The 16,770-nt window shown below is 38.5% G+C and overlaps 1 protein-coding gene across 1 annotated transcript in view; it reads left to right on the forward strand.

Moving 5' to 3' along the window:
• ABCB7 (ATP binding cassette subfamily B member 7) overlaps positions 1-16,770 on the forward strand; it is a 90,929-nt gene that overhangs the window by 28,153 nt on the left and 46,006 nt on the right. The gene's annotated exons all lie outside the window — the stretch shown is intronic.

The following is a 16,770-nucleotide window of genomic DNA, read 5'->3' on the forward strand; positions in this document are numbered from 1 at the left end:
TTACTGTAGAAGCTTGCTGTACCTGGCAGACACACTTTACTATGTCTAGAGGTGGACTATCGTCCGACAATCAGTTGGCTAGTAGAAAAGGCCTGCATATGAGTGGAAAAAATGTTCCACTAAACTTTTTTATAAGATAAACCAGTCAGTATTAGGCCGCATTCACATGTTCCGTCTTGTCCACGGAACACGGACATGGAATGCATGTAACGGACTCCTCCCCCGCCCCGCCCGGGCAGCATCTGTGATTCATATGCACTGCACTGTAATGAATCAGCGGTGCTTTGCTGTCTTTACAGCACGGCACATATGAATACGGTTCCCCCTGCTCGCAGCATCTTATCACAGATGCTGCCCGGGCGGGGGGGGAGTCTGTTACATGCATTCCACGTCCGTATTCCGTGCAGAACTTGGAGCGTGTAAATGGGCACTGTCATTACCAATAAATAATGTTAATTCAGCAGGAGTAATGTATTACATCTCTGCAATTTACTTAAAGAGGACCTGTCAGCCGGGATGCCGTGGCGGAGCCCGCCCGACCCCCGGTGGAGCCCGGCATACTTAACCCTCCCTGGGCAGAGAAATCACGGCCCGAAGCTGAGCGCGCACATTATGCACAGCAGTAGAGATTATTCCAACGTCCATAGAAAATGACTGCTCCAGCCTTTTTTTTTTTTTTTTTTTACAAACAGAGTTTTTATTGTGGAATCAAGTAGTGCAGCAAAAATGTCAGTAAACAGACAATACAATAATCATGGACACGCAGGTCCTAATAAAGCAGTCAGCATGAGAAAGGACATTCAAGCTGTTTACATCTGGTGAAAGGGTGTAACATTTTCCACATGTTTTGAAGTTTTGTGCTGAAAATTGCAAAAATGACGATGAATAAACTGTGAACAAAAAACAGAGAACCAAAACAGTGACTGGGTATTGTTGTTCAGAGATAGTAGTATTGACATAGAAGAGATGGCCCCAAGTATAACTTAAGCAGAAAACAAATACAAAATAATAATAATAATATTAGGATCGTGACTAGTTTACAGGGCGTGTGACCTAAAAAGTAGTCAAAATATGGCTGTGAGGAAATAGGAATGTTAGGGTTGTGGTGAGAAAGTCGCGTTTGTAGAAAGAAATTTCTGGTAGAAACTATTCCAGGGTCCCCATAAGGATGTAAATCTCTCATGTGAGCTTGTCTCCCAGCTACAAAGTTCTTCTAGACGATATATCTGCTGTACTTTTTCAATCCATTCCATCGCTGTGGGAGGAGATTCCTCTCTTCAGCGAAGCGGAATAAGTAATTTAGCTGCAGTGAGTAACTGAGTTGCCAATTGATTTTTAGCAGGGGTGAATGAAGTGATAGGTACCCAGAGCAAGATAAGTGATGGTTCTAGTGGGACAGTAATGCCAGTAATATTAGAGATAAGTCGAACGATCTCTGACCAGAAATTTTGTAGGTTTGGGCAAGTAAGCCAGAAATGCGAGAGTGTCCCTGTGTGCGCTTTACATCTCCAGCAATTATCATCGGCAAGTATATTCATCTTTTTTAGTAAGTATGGTGTCCTATACCACCTAGTGGTTAGTTTAAAGGAATTTTCCTGTATCTTAATACACCTAGAAAAACCATGGGGATTTTTAAAGATTTGAAGGGTTGTAGATCTGGAGAATGTCGTGTCTAATTCTTTTTCCCAAGATGTAATAAAAGTAGGTTTATTTGTAGCCTCATGACTTAGGAGGCTGTTATAGATTCTAGATAGTAGACCTTTAGGAAAGTGGTCCATGTCTAGATAACACTCCAACCAGGAGCTATCTCTGTAGGAAGGATATTTTTCAGTAAATGTTTTACATTCAGCAGAAAATATATATGATTGGGAATCTAGTGCACCTTTAGTGAGGGTTTTACTTAAAATGTTTTTTAGTGACGGGATTTCTTTGGATGCCCGCAGTGTTGGGTATATTGTTAAGTTCAACAAATTATTACATGGCGGAGATAGCTTAACAGGGGATCTATTAAGGAAAGCTGGGATAAGGCCGATTGGCATATGTGACGGGGGAAGATTGGACTCCAAAGTCTTATAAAAAAAAAAGTTCTGCCAAACGTGTAACGTACCTGTAAGGGCGGGTCCTATCCATTTTTCTGAATAGGAACGTTTAGACCATAAACAAATATAGTTGTCCTTGCCTAGAATATGTTTCTCTAGGTCATTGTACAAGGGAGTTGTTTTGACTGAAGCCAGGTATAACCATCTAGTCAGATAATTTGCGTGATAAAAGGTCTTTAGGTCAGGTAGGCCACAGCCTCCTAGGTGTTTTTGCTGCTTCATATAATTATGGGCAACCCTCAGTTTAGATTGTTGCCAAATAAACTTTGAGCAGACTGATCTCCATTTTGCGAAAAAGACTGCAGGGAGTTTAATTGGGACTGTTTGAATTAGGTAAAGAGAGAGCTTGCGGTAGTATATAAGACTTAATTAGATTCTTTCTCCCTAGCCAAGAAATATATGGGATTTTTAGAGAGTCTAGTTGGTTGGAAATTTTGGTCAGAAGGGGTTTAAAATTAAGTTCATATAGTTTGCTTAAATCATTTGGAACTTGAGTTTGAACTTGAGTAATTTTCTATGGAACACGGACATGGAAGCACGTAACAGCTTTGGGCCGTCATTTCTCTGCCCAGGGACCGGGTCCAGGAGCGGGACTTCCAGGGAGGGTTAAGTATGCTGGGCTCCGCCACGGCATCCCGGCTGACAGGTTCACTTTAAAGCAAATGTACATCACCTTGTTTTTTTTTACATGAATGGATGGCAGCGGCGCGGTGCTTATTTTAAACAGACACTCTATTCCCAAGCACCGTGACGGCATGAAACACATAGTGATCTACCTAGTGGTACATTCACTTTAATACTTTTTTTTGCCTGTTTAATAAATGCAATACAAGGCCATATAAAATCAGCTACTAGATGTCACTTACTGGAAAACTGCAGTGAAGGCACTAAGGCCATTTGGTCTTAAAGAGACCAAATGCAGGAAGTGATGTCAGGTGTCCCTCTGCTCTGCCGAGACTGACCTAGTAAAGATGAATGCTGATTGGCCCGCGGCCGTACACAGTCCTGTACATGACCTTCTGCACTGCTTATTCTGAGTAAACTAACATCTTCTGACCTAAGGCAATTGCCATTTATAAGAAAAGGCCTTCCCACTGTCTCAGAGCGAAATGCAGAAAAAGTAGCAGAGCAGTGGGGCACTAAACACTGTTGGCATATTGAAGGCAAGCATTTGCAATATATTTGCTGGGGGGGTTATATATCATGACAGATCAACTCTTACCAATCAACTTTATTTTACAGGTAGCAGATGAGAAGAGAATCAAGGGCTTTGGTTTTAGAGGGAAATGCTCTTTATGGCTATCCCCATGCAGATGTTTTTAGGTCTGAGTTCTCCATCCTGTTAAGGAGTCCATGTTTAAAATTGACATGCAATTTGTTAACATGATGGATGCTCCTATATCAGGCCCTCCTCTTTATGAAGACATACAGATGAAGGCTAAACTTTACAGAGATGTGTTTGGCACACAACACTTTGTCAGGCATCATTGCTTCAGACATAACAGCAGACGGTGGAAAATTGCTTGTCCCACAGGTTTGCACTAAACTGCGACGTGATAGGTTACTGTTTCCTTTGAGACTTCCGTTTAAAGGTCCTTGGGATAATGTCAGAATACTGAGGTCCTGAGACTGGAAATGAAATGTCTGGGAGCTTTCCCGCTTCTTCTCGCCGTTTATTGTCTCATAGATTCTTTTTATTGTATTTTTACAGCTAAGATCTTCCGTCCATCATTGATCTTCAGACCTACTTATTGATTCTGTAATGATGCACCACAAACTGAAGGGTTCAGATTTTTTCTGATTTAATGTCACTGTGTACCTACATTAGATTGCTTTGGTTAAGGAAATTGATCTGAGATTTCGTTGGTTGCCATGATTTTTGATCTTTTTCTTACATCAGAATAAATAACATTTGGTTTCTGGCTTCCTCCTGGAAAGGAGGCAACCTTAGAGGGAATTCACACATTTCATGGAACACAGAACCTGTGGATGGGAAAGTCCTGTAATAGAATGAATCACCCACCTCCTGGCATCAAGTACCAATAAGATGCCTTGCGGCTGCATCCATACAGTGCCGTGAAGATTCAATCACTTTTCCAGCAGTGATTCATTCCACTACACGGCTTACCCATCCCTAGATTCTCTGTTTCACGGAAAGTGTGTATGCCCCCTTAGAGTGGTGAAGATCATCTGTACTTAAAGGAGAATTCCGGGGTCTGGTAAAAAAAAAACAATTTTCAAATAAACAAGGGATCATGTCTAACTTTTATGTAGTAACAGTTTGAGCCCAAAATGGTTTCTCTCTGACCCCCACATCACCTGTTCTGATCATCACCTGGTCTCTCTTCACTTCCTGTTTGAGCTCCCAGCTCCTCTTCCTCGTGGCTCTTACAATGCCACACCTACTGTACACTCCCCTCTGCTCTTTGTCCAGCCCACCTTCTGAATATTCTTATTACTCTCATTAACCTATATCCCCGCCCCTTCATCCTGCATAGCATCACTAGTACGGAGTCTGCATGGCCTGAGGGGACCTGTTGCTGAAGTCTGAAGTATCTTCTACCAACAGCTTAGCAAAATAGTAAATCATTATACTCCAAAAACAGCACATAGATATGCACCTTTACTATCTAACATATAGTGTAGAAACATGACAGTATTGATTTCACATCCCCTGTTGTAAACCCCCCCCTCCTCCCGTTATGATCGCTGCACAGACAGCCTGGCCGGCTGAGGAGACAGTGAAAGATTATCTCCCCCTGCACTCCCCCCTCCCTTCCTCCCGTTATGATCGGTGCACAGAAGTCCTTTCAGTGTCTGCACAGCCTGCCTGACTTTCTGTGCACCGATCATAACGGGAGGAAGGGAGGGGGGAGTGCAGGGGGAGATAATCTTTCACTGTCTCCTCAGCCGGCCAGGCTGTCTCCTCCTGCACTCTTCTCTCCACCCCCCCCACCCCCCCTCCTCCTGTTGAGTGAACAGAGTGAGGTGTTTGCAGAGCCTGCATAAGCCTGTCATGCTTTCATCCACCTCACCTCCCACCCCTGTTCTGGTACCTGCCTTCCACCTCAATCAAAATCTCTATTTCTGAATGTACTGAATGGTTGCAAACACAAAACTAATATGAATAGCAAGTACAACAACACTGAGCTGTTGCTAGCACTGGTGTATATACATATGTACTTGTACTTTTGCTAGCAACATCTATCTATCTATCTATCTATCTATCTATCTATCTATCTATCTATCTCTATCTCCTATCTATCTATCTATCTATCTATCTATCTATCTATTATCTATCTATCTATCTATCTCCTATCTATCTATCTATCTATCTATCTCCTATCTATCTATCTATCTATCTATCTATCTATCTATCTATCTATCTATCTATCTATCTATCTTCTATCTATCTATCTATCTATCTATCTCTATCTCCTATCTATCTATCTATCTATCTATCTATCTATCTATCTATCTATCTATCTATCTCCTATCTATCTATCTATCTATCTATCTATCTATCTCCTATCTCCCTATCTATCTATCATCTATCTCCTATCTATCTATCTACTATCTATCTATCTATCTATCTATCTATCTATCTATCTATCTATCTATCTCCTATCTATCTATCTATCTATCTCCTATCTATCTATCTATCTATCTATCTATCTCCTATCTATCTATCTATCTATCTATCTATCTATCTTCTATCTATCTATCTATCTATCTATCTATCTCTATCTCCTATCTATCTATTTATCTCTATCTATCTCCTATCTATCTATCTCCTATCTATCTATCTATCTATCTATCTACTATCTATCTATCTCCTATCTATCTATCTCCTATCTATCTATCTCCTATCTATCTATCTATCTATCTATCTATCCCCTATCTATCTATCTATCTCCTATCTATCTATTATCTATCTATCTATCTCCTATCTATCTATCTATCTATCTATCTATCTATCTATCTCCTATCTATCTATCTATCTATCTATCTATCTACTATCTATCTATCTCCTATCTATCTATCTCCTATCTATCTATCTCCTATCTATCTATCTATCTATCTATCTATCCCCTATCTATCTATCTATCTCCTATCTATCTATTATCTATCTATCTATCTCCTATCTATCTATCTATCTATCTATCTATCTATCTATCTATCTATCTATCTTCTATCTATCTATCTATCTATCTATCTATCTCTATCTCCTATCTATCTATTTATCTCTATCTATCTATCTATCTATCTACCTCCTATCTATCTATCTATCTATCTATCTATCTATCTATCTATCTATCTATCTCCTATCTATCTATCTATCTTCTATCTATCTATCTATCTATCTATCTATCTATCTATCTATATCTATCTCCTATCTATCTATCTCCTATCTATCTATCTATCTATCTATCTATCTATCTATCTATCTATCTATCTATATCTATCTCCTATCTATCTATCTATCTTCTATCTATCTATCTATCTATCTATCTATCTATCTATATCTATCTCCTATCTATCTATCTCCTATCTCCTATCTATCTATCTATCTATCTATCTATCTATCTCCTATCTATCTATCTCCTATCTATCTATCTATCTATCTATCTACCTACCTATCTCCTATCTATCTCCTATCTATCTCCTATCTATCTACCTACCTATCTCCTATCTATCTATCTATCTATCTATCTATCTATCTATCTATCTATCTATCTCCTATCTATCTCCTATCTATCTATCTATCTATCTATCTATCTATCTCCTATCTATCTATCTCCTATCTATCTATCTATCTATCTATCTCCTATCTATCTCCTATCTATCTATCTATCTATCTATCTCCTATCTATCTATCTATCTATCTATCTATCTATCTATCTATCTCCTATCTATCTCCTATCTATCTATCTATCTATCTATCTATCTATCTATCTATCTATCTCCTATCTATCTATCTATCTATCTATCTATCTATCTATATCTATCTCCTATCTATCTATCTCCTATCTACCTACCTATCTCCTATCTATCTATCTATCTATCTATCTATCTATCTATCTATCTCTATCTATCTCCTATCTATCTATCTCCTATCTATCTATCTATCTCCTATCTATCTATCTATCTATCTATCTATCTATATCTATCTCCTATCTATCTATCTCCTATCTATCTATCTATCTATCTATCTATCTATCTATCTATATCTATCTCCTATCTATCTATCTATCTTCTATCTATCTATCTATCTATCTATCTATCTATCTATCTATCTATCTATATCTATCTCCTATCTATCTATCTCCTATCTCCTATCTATCTATCTATCTATCTATCTATCTCCTATCTATCTATCTCCTATCTATCTATCTATCTATCTACCTACCTATCTCCTATCTATCTCCTATCTATCTCCTATCTATCTACCTACCTATCTCCTATCTATCTATCTATCTATCTATCTATCTATCTATCTATCTCCTATCTATCTCCTATCTATCTATCTATCTATCTATCTATCTATCTCCTATCTATCTATCTATCTCCTATCTATCTATCTATCTATCTATCTCCTATCTATCTCCTATCTATCTATCTATCTATCTATCTCCTATCTATCTATCTATCTATCTATCTATCTATCTCCTATCTATCTATCTCCTATCTATCTATCTATCTATCTATCTATCTATCTATCTCCTATCTATCTATCTATCTATCTATCTATCTATCTATCTTCTATCTATCTATCTATCTATCTATCTATCTATCTATATCTATCTCCTATCTATCTATCTCCTATCTACCTACCTATCTCCTATCTATCTATCTATCTATCTATCTATCTATCTCTATCTATCTCCTATCTATCTATCTCCTATCTATCTATCTATCTCCTATCTATCTATCTCCTATCTATCTCCTATCTATCTATCTATCTATCTATCTCCTATCTATCTATCTCCTATCTATCTATCTATCTATCTCCTATCTATCTATCTCCTATCTATCTCCTATCTATCTATCTATCTATCTATCTATCTCCTATCTATCTATCTCCTATCTATCTATCTATCTATCTATCTCCTATCTATCTCCTATCTATCTATCTATCTATCTATCTATCTCCTATCTATCTATCTCCTATCTATCTATCTATCTATCTATCTATCTATCTCCTATCTATCTATCTATCTCCTATCTATCTATCTATCTATCTCCTATCTATCTATCTATCTATCTATCTATCTATCTATCTATCTCCTATCTATCTATCTATCTATCTATCTATCTATCTATCTATCTATCTATTATCTATCTCCTATCTATCTATCTATCTCCTATCTATCTATCTCCTATCTATCTATCTTATCTCCTATCTATCTATCTATCTATATATCTATCTATCTATCTATCTATCTCCTATCTATCTATCTCCTATCTATCTATCTATCTATCTATCTATCTATCTCCTATCTATCTATCTATCTATCTCTATGCCAATAATATCATGGTGTACACACAAGGGGATGGGCAACAGCATCACTAAAAAATGCAGCTCCCTGCTTCCCTACTGCTGCAGTGTCAGTGACACTGCTCTTGTTGTTCTATTCATTGCATATAGAGGACGATAATACTGACAATAGATCATAATACTGATGCTCCTTGCTGCTGCAGTGTCAGTAACACTGCTCTTGGTATTATATTCAGTATATATGGATGGCAATAATACTGACACCAGTATTGGTGTCAGTGTTATCACCATCCATATACATTGAATAGAACACCAAGAGCAGTGTTACTGACACTGCAGCAGCAAGGAGCATCAGTATTATGATCTATTGTCAGTATTATCGTCCTCTATATGCAGTGAATAGAACACCAAGAGCAGCAGGGAGCAGCAGTATTATGATCTATTGTCAGTATTATCGTCCTCTATATGCAGTGAATAGAACACCAAGAGCAGCAGGGAGCAGCAGTATTATGATCTATTGTCAGTATAATCGTCCTGTATATGCAGTGAATAGAACACCAAGAGCAGCAGGGAGCAGCAGTATTATGATCTATTGTCAGTATTATCGTCCTCTATATGCAGTGAATAGAACACCAAGAGCAGCAGGGAGCAGCAGTATTATGATCTATTGTCAGTATAATCGTCCTGTATATGCAGTGAATAGAACACCAAGAGCAGCAGGGAGCAGCAGTATTATGATCTATTGTCAGTATAATCGTCCTGTATATGCAGTGAATAGAACACCAAGAGCAGTGTCACTGACACTGCAGCAGCAGGGAAACAGGGAGCTGCTATTGTATATGAATTTCCATTGCTGCTATCTTTTTATAGTGCCCCATAAATAAATAATCTGAGTGAAAAAAGGCAAACATTATAAAAATATCATGTTTTTAGCCATTTTGGCTTACCTTTCCACAGAGGATTACACAGGCATCAAAGTAAACTTTCACACTGCAGCATGCCAGACGAGGAGTAATGAAAACAGTCCAAGACAAGCCAGGTTCTAAAGAAAACTTTTATTGTTTTGCAATTTGTACATGTTAGGGGGGATGGGAACAGCATTGCCCACCTTAGCTCACCTTAGCCCACCACAATAAAAAGCTCTACTCATCGGCTAGGCACACAGCAGTCACATGGTGTTCAGGGCTGTTTGCTCTGCCCTGAGAACCATGTGACCAGAAATCCCGTCCAGGAAGGAGGAAGTGCTGATTGCCTAGTCTGCATATGCATGAGGCTGGGGGCGTGCCAAGGCTCACAGGCGTGCCAACTGCACAGAAGAACACTTCAGGAACGCCCCGGATCGTGACGTTGACTGCTGCACGTCACGACCCATGAAGCTGCAGGGGACCAGGGACTCGTCGTGACATAGGCAAGAGAAGAGGAAGTAGTGGACTTCCGGCGGCTGGAGGCAGCAGGAAAACTCTGGTAAGGGAATGTAATCAGTAATCAGTGTATATTGAGATGTTATATAACTTTTTATGTGGGGAGGGAATAGGGCAAAAAAATTTTCACCGGACTTCTCCTTTAATTCAGAGGGAATGGTGTGAAAGTGTGTTTCAGATAGATAGATATATAGATAGATAAGCCTTCTAAGGCAAAATTTGTTTTTATTTAACATTGTTTGGAAATGTCCAGAAAGTACATAATTCCACTTAAAATGTTACATTTTTATGCTAATATCTCCTTCACTTTGGTACCTCCTTCTCACAGACTGCTCTACACAGCAGTGCTTTGCTACCAGAGTAGTCTGGTAAATAGATTTTTGGGTAACCCTCCGCCTCTATTTTGTGATGTCCCACCTCTTTTTACATTGGCCCTGTGGATGTATTAGCAGTCTATATAGTTAAATCCATTGAGTCCACCAAGCTCCTTTGCACTGGTGTTAGTTGACACATTCATGCTGCACCTAACTCTATTGCAATTGTTAAGCCAAACAGCATTCAGTCAGTGCTACAAAATAAACGCTTTTCAGCTAAACTGATTAAAGGAGAAGTTCGGCCAAAATTATTTTTTTATATGTTATTACTTATGAAAAGTTATACAATTTTCTAATGTACATTAATTATGGGAAATGCACATATACTGCTATTTCCCTTAATTTAGTGTATCAGGAAGTGTTAGAATTCTCTGAAAAGCAGTGACGTCACGACGAATGGTGTAATTCCTATAGAGTGTCCAGCAGGTGGCGCTCTTTATATAGAAGTCAATGAGTACCATTGACTTCTATATATATAGTGCGCCCCTGCTGGACACTCCATAGAAATTACAGTGTATGTAATGTTATGTTATGCACTGTACTTTTGGGGACTTCATGAATACATTTATAGAATACTTTGGGGAGCAAGTGTCCTTGCTCCCCAAAGTATCCCATAAATGTGGAACATAGAGAAGCAAATCAGCTCACCGTGTGTGCAGTAGTCAGTAGTGCTGGTCCTCATTAGATCCGGAGCAGGTGGAGAGAAGCAAAGATCCGGGCCATTTTCCGGTGGCAATGAGTAAGAAGTGGAAGTCGACGGCTCCAGGTAAAAGTAAAAAATCTTTATTAGAAAATCCTCTTAAAATCCATACATGCAGATAAAAAACACGCCGACGCGTTTCAGGACAATGGGCCCTTAATCATGGCAAATTCATAATGGGTATTACAGCCTTTTTATAAGAGGATATGACCATATGTTACAAAGTGTACGCCCCACAGAGGGAGGAGAAAAAAGTCACATGTTACTAACAGGTGTTTACAAATGAATTAGACAAATGCAATTTATACAAATAAATTTACAAAAAATACATATATACAAACGAAATGGGTGTAAATACAAAGAAAAACAACTCAGTAAATGAAAGAGAGATCATTTCTATAATTGAGGCCATTTGGAATGCGTGTGCATAAACGCAAGATCCAAAACGCCTCGCTTTCTCAGTGTGTGAACAAGGTCTCCACCCCCTCCCTTATCTTCGTGATATATTATTAATTCTAAGTAGATATGAAGTTTCAGAGTAGTCAAGTTCTAACAGCTGGAAATATGTCTCCCAAGTCCTTGGGTGGTCATCAAGCCCTGATTGACGGATTTCTCCCTATTTGCAAATTCATGGCTGGTGCCTTTACTCCATGCAGGTAGTCACCCTAATAGTTAGAATTCCCCACCATCCCCCAGAGGTTGAATTTCTCGTGCAGGTTATCCCCTTGTAGTAAGACCTCCTGTAGGTAAGACCCCCCAGTAGTAATCACCCTCCCCTGTAGGCACTTTATCACATGTAGATATCACCCCCTTTGTAAAATAACAATACACACATACTCTCCTGGCTTCTGACTTGTCTCCTGACTTTTGTTTTGTCACTCCTGCACCAGGGAGCTGGAGGGGAAAGCTGCCTGCGGCCACAAGTGTCTCCTGCTGTTTAACCCCTTGTATGCTGCAGCATGTAAGGGACACAAAGTTTACTTACATCATGCAAAACAGGAAGGATTAAAAATGATGCTTCATCTCGTTCACTGCTAAAGCCTGACCTCTTCACGGAGTTCACAGCATAATTTTACTTGCCGGCTGCCAAGAACAGTGGTCAGAGGTTATTGGTGCAGAAGCGATGAAGCATCAATCTGCCCTTTTGCCCTTTTTTGTGTCGCAGTGTGTAAGTAAACTTTGTCACCTACATGCTGCAGCACATTATGAGTTAAGTAGCAGGATAGGACTTTTATGCCTCATTGCTTCTGCGCTGCCATCCTCCACACATTGGACGGCAGAGGAGTTTTTTGTTTTGAAAATTTAATTTGCAATTTAAAAAAAAAAAAACATCAGGCCCCCAGGGGTGAATTAATCGAATTAGGTAATTTGATTAATCGCCCAACCCTAGAGTGAATAATATATCATTGTGATAGTAGCTTATCAGTATTTAGGCACAGCCTGGGTTTACAACTAGCGATGGGTTCCCTTTAAAGAACCACTGCTGGTTATACTTTGTTGTAGCAGCAGAAGATGCAGACATTTAGGGGTTCAAGGCTGGGATCAGAGTTAAGATCCTGGCTCTGCTGTATTTTGGGTTCTCCTTCCCAACACACACACATTTAGGCTTGGTTCACACTGTGTTTTTCCTATCTGCTTAACGTATCCTTTTTTAATTGGTTACTTTTAACGGACAGAAGAACGTAGCCAACACATTTTTGTGGTAAAAAAAAAAAAAGCATCAGTTTTTTAAAATAATGGAAGTCAATGGAAAAATAGATCCAAATGGATGGCACATGATTGCATTTGTTTTTTACATATATATATATATATATATATATATATATATATATATATATATATATATATATATAGTATTACAATTGGACTGGCACCATCGTAAACAATACTATGGTGAGTGCAAGCCCTAACAATCCGAAATGCAAACTTCCAAAAAAGAAAAAGGACTGAAATGAAATGGACTGCACCTCACAAGTAACTAAAACCACTTAAAATACATACATACCACTGGCCAAAATACGGCCTTATTTTGGCCAGTGCTATGTATGTATTTTAAGTGGTTTTAATGGTTTTTGGCCCCTGCATTTATGTGAAATAAATAGTTTTACATATATATATACATATATATATATATATATATATATATATATATATATATATATATATATATACATACACATTGTTATAACATTTCTCGGTTACCACTTTTGAACTTTTTTTTTCTTCTTCTTCAGTTTCCCCATTGTTTTTCTAACTGCCATCTTATGCTAACAAAACATTGGTGGCATATCCGTTACCTTTCTTGGGTTAACCTTCCTCCCAATAATTACTTGGTTTGAAGAATGATCCCCAGGGATAACAATGGTTTTAATGTCCATTCCGGTGAAAATGATATTGATTTGCCCTTTGTCATTGCGCAGAGCTAAAACACGTTCCAGATTGTGTTGTATAAGGAGCGAGATTATGCCGCTGCCTCGGGCAGCACAACATCGGCCGCTTCTTTCCAGACACACATGAAATATTAATCTGTTGTTTTTACCCTAGTTGTAAATGATATCACCTTGTTTGACCACTCTGATACAAAAGATGTGTCGTAGCCTCCATTTCGCTTAGGATAGAGAAATGCAAGGATAGACAATTAAATGCTGCTTACATCAGTTACCATGAGTCACCGTCCTTACTGTAATTCTGTTTTTGCTGGTTGGTTAAGTGCCTAAAATGACTGTGTTAAAAGCCTGCAACACTTACATGTTACTGATCTACATGCACTCCTTGGCAGTAGGATTTCTCAGATTTACGTCTATCACATTACTCCTACATCTAGAGGATGGTTATACATTGCGATATGGCAAGATAATTTCATTATTTTTATTTATTGTAGGATTCACAGAAAAAACATTACTTGCAAAGCAAAACAACAGAGTTTTTGTTATCATAACTTAGTTGGTATTATTGGTCCCTCAAAGGAATACTAAATGCAGGTTAAGAGAATCTAAAGTGCTCTTATGGTTTTATAGTGCAGGAGACACTTACTACTAATGTACTTTACCTTCATCCACCATTGTCCTATAATACCATAACAGTGGGCCGTCAGTGGGAGAGTGGCGGGGTCCTATGATTACTCAACTGATCCACAAAAGGAAAGGCTGTGGTGCTCCGGCTGAGCAGCCTTTAACTAATATGACTTCATCCATATCCATGTGTTTTGACATTGTAACTTGGCCCTGTTAAAGTGAATTTGTCCACTCTGTACCCGGCACAGAGCTGCATATGCCGGCAGATAGATACTAGGGGAATAAAATTAACCAACCATAGTTTTGCTGATCCCTCTTTACTGTATATAGTTATAAATGTTCCTTTTTTGTTAGCAGCTAAAGAGTGAAACAGGTAGTGCTGGGTTTGATATTTAAATACCGTTCTCAATAAAGTTATAGTACCTTTGCATGATTTATTTGTGGAGAAAAAAAACTGTTTTTTTTCTGGCCACAAATGGGAAAAAATTTACTTTATAAAGCATCCAAAAATTTAGAACAACCTTTAATTCCATCCTAAAGCAAAATCTACATTTTAACATATGCTATTTTTAAAAGTTTTTGCAATCTTTAAAGGAAATGTGTCAGGCAGAAAATAACTTATTTTTTTAATTATGTTAATGTTAAATATATATTTTAAAATCACTTTTGTTTTTTGTTTTTTTTTCCATTTTTTCTATTTTACTCTATATATTACAATAGTCCTAAAATCTTGCAGTTTTTGTTCTGGCCACTAGGCCTAAAAAGTACACCCAAAAATGCCCTCCTATCCTTCTGTGTCCACTGAAAACTGCAAGTACTGTAATGCAAAGTCCAGACATGGCCTTCTCCTCTCGCAGTGCCTTCATAGGCTTTGTACACATGGGAAACTGCACTACATTGCTGATATGTCATACCTGGGCTGTATCCATTGAAACTGGTGTGATTTTCCTATAGCAGCCAATCATAGCTCAGCTTTTATTTTACCAGAGATTTGTTAGGATATAAAATCTGAGCTGTGATTGGTTGCTATAGGCAGATTACACCAGGTTGATAAATCTGGGCCTAAGCAAATTCTTTTCAGCATATTCCTAAAACTGAATATTGTTGCAACCACAGCTGTTTGCCATTGAATAGCATGTTATATTTAGCACTTAGTCCCTGGCATTCGAGCAGTTAAATCCCACTGTCACTTTGGTAAAGTGCATGTCACTTATAAAAAGCAGAAGAGGGCTCTAATGATTAGTTCCCGTTGTCTATGCTGCTGGCTTGTCACTGTGGTGTGTCACAGAATATATAGGTGATGCTCTTCACCTAGCAGTAATAATAGCACAGACAGCATTTGCCAGTGGAGGGTCAACACCTGCTTACATTGCCACGCTTCAGTGCAATAAACGCTAGGGAACACGTGACACGCCTCGAAATGTGGAGCTGCCTGGTTTAGCAAAGAATATATGTCCTGTGTAAATTATACTTCAGTAATATAGCAGAGACAGATCAGTATATACACTTAGAATACTGGATCGTCAAATAAAAATCACCATGAACACGCCCTTAGTCTAGTAGTTGGATCACTTCATTATTTATATACCATACTTAGTTCCTTGATGATGCAAGATTATTTATTGTAGGAATCAATTTTATATTAATTGAATTCAAGTTCAGGTTATCGGGCTGATGGCAGAACTGTTGCTGACTCTTTTTAGTGTATGATGCAGGGCTCCTTATCTAAGAGTAGCTGTCACCAGAGGGAGGTGTGCAATAATTCCGACCATGCCCGAGCCTGGCAGCAGCTCCTGTGTTTCACCATGCACTTAGACGGCACTACCTCCCATCAGTATGGAGCTCTAGTTTACATGAAAAATGATGCCTGTGCTTTACCTATTACATAATGTATTGTGCACTAACAATAGGGACTCTGTTACAAAGTATGTTACTTTCGTGGTGCTTTACAAGATTATTCTATTAATAGATCCTCTGTTATTTAAAGAAATTTGTCTTATTTTCTCCACCAATGTTCCCATCGTTTAATACTATGGACTGGCCATATTCGCCTTACCTCAACAATTTTTCCAGAAATAAGGGACAAACTAAATATTTATAGACACATTAGAAAACCACAATGAATGGTAACAGAAGCAATGGATGCCTATAGCTTCCATCAGCAGAATTTACTATAAACAGGAAAGACTTTGACTATGTGAGGAGCACTTTTTCCTAGAACTGGGTATAGAAAAAAGCTTCCTTATTTAATGTTCCAGGCAATTTCCTGGAGCATCATTGGCTGAGATCTTGTCCTCACAATAGGGCCCTCCAGTTTCTTTATATATATATATATATATATATATATATATATATATATATAGGCTGTACTTGGCCGACAATTGTTTGGTGTGATAGGTCATGTTAAAAGGCAACAATCCGCTGACATGCACCTATCAATACAACAAGGAATGGCAACGGTCTGCTGGCCGTCGCCCTGCGCAACAGGAGCTGCAGCAGCAGACTGACGCTATCTTCTACGGGCCACCTGGACAATCTAAGGATCGTCCAGGCAGCTCCTCCCCACAATTACACACACAGACGGTGAGAAGGAGTGCTCACTTGCTCCTTGCTTGCACTTAATATCAGACAGTGTAATAGGGCCCTTATTTAGGATTTAAAGG

Source organism: Dendropsophus ebraccatus, chromosome 10, assembly GCF_027789765.1.
Source record: "Dendropsophus ebraccatus isolate aDenEbr1 chromosome 10, aDenEbr1.pat, whole genome shotgun sequence".
Lineage (NCBI taxonomy): Eukaryota > Metazoa > Chordata > Amphibia > Anura > Hylidae > Dendropsophus > Dendropsophus ebraccatus.